Here is a 1,321-nt window from a genome sequence, read left to right as displayed (position 1 = left end):
TTGCAAAGAATAGGACACGACTGAGCGGCTAAACTGAACTGAACCAGTTCCTCAGTCTCTCTGGGTGTCAGGCTCATCATATGTAGATACAGTTGTGGAAGATGCCTTCTTTCCTTCTCTAACAGTCTTTGACCCATATTGTATCACTAGTCATCCTAATCTCTTGTTCTTTTACCTCCAAATATGGCACTTCTGGCCACAACCCAGAGGAAGGAGAATTTTTGCCCTAGGCTTGTTCTTCTCTTTCTCTTTTTTCTTCCCTGCCTCCTCCATCTACTTCCCTCTCCTTCCCTCTGTTGAACTCTCTCTTTTTCTCCCTCATTTCCCTTTATTTTAGAAATATTTATTGAATTCACAAAATATCTGAAAAACCCATAACCCTGGATCTATATGGCATGCTTTAAATTAAATTCTAAGTGGTTCAAATGGATTTAAATACAAAAATCAACAAATGAAATTGTTTTTCTTTTTAAGTTACCTAAGAATCTGTATGTGGGCTTTTATAAAGAAACACAGATCCCAGAATACTGAAAGATTGTTAAATTTAGCTACATAAGAATTAAATATTTATGCATGACAATAATAATACATAAAAATAAAAATGTGAAATAAAAGTTTATTTTATTGGTACATAAAGTTTACTTCTAAACTGATAAGCTCACTAAAGACAAATATAATTGCTTTTAAAACACTGGAAAAAAATAAAAAAAAAAACACTGAATATAGTTCAACATCAGTTAAGTTCAGTTCAGTCACTCAGTTGTGTCTGACTCTTTGTGGCCCCATGAACTGCAGCATGCCAAGCCTCCCTGTCCATCACCAATCCTGGAGTTCATCCAAACCCATGTCCTTTGACTCAGTGACGCCATCCAACCATCTCATGCTCTGTTGTCCCCCTCTCTTCCTGCCCTCAATCTTTCCCAGCATCAGGGTCTTTTCAAATGAGTCAGCTCTTCCCATCAGGTAGCCAAAGTATTGTAGTTTCAGCTTTAGCATCAGTCCTTCCAATGAACACCCAGGACTGATCTCCTTTAGAATAGACTGGTTGGATCTCCTTGCAGTCCAAGGGACTCTCAAGAGTCTTCTCCACACCACAGTTCAAAAGCATCAATTCTTCAGTGCTCAGCTTTCTTTATAGTCCAACTGTCACATCCATATATGACCATTGGAAAAACCATAGGCTTGACTAGATGGACCTTTGTTGGCAAAGTAATGTCTCTGCTTTTCAATATGCTATCTAGGTTGGTCATAACTTTCCTTCAAAGGAGTTAGTGTCTTTTAATTTCTATGGCTGCAGTCACCATCTGCAGTGATTTTGGAG

The sequence above is a fragment of the Bison bison genome, unplaced genomic scaffold (genome assembly GCF_000754665.1).
Source record: "Bison bison bison isolate TAMUID 2011002044 unplaced genomic scaffold, Bison_UMD1.0 scf7180017864352, whole genome shotgun sequence".
Taxonomy (NCBI): Eukaryota; Metazoa; Chordata; class Mammalia; order Artiodactyla; family Bovidae; genus Bison; species Bison bison.
Note: the sequence above shows the minus strand (reverse complement) of the source record.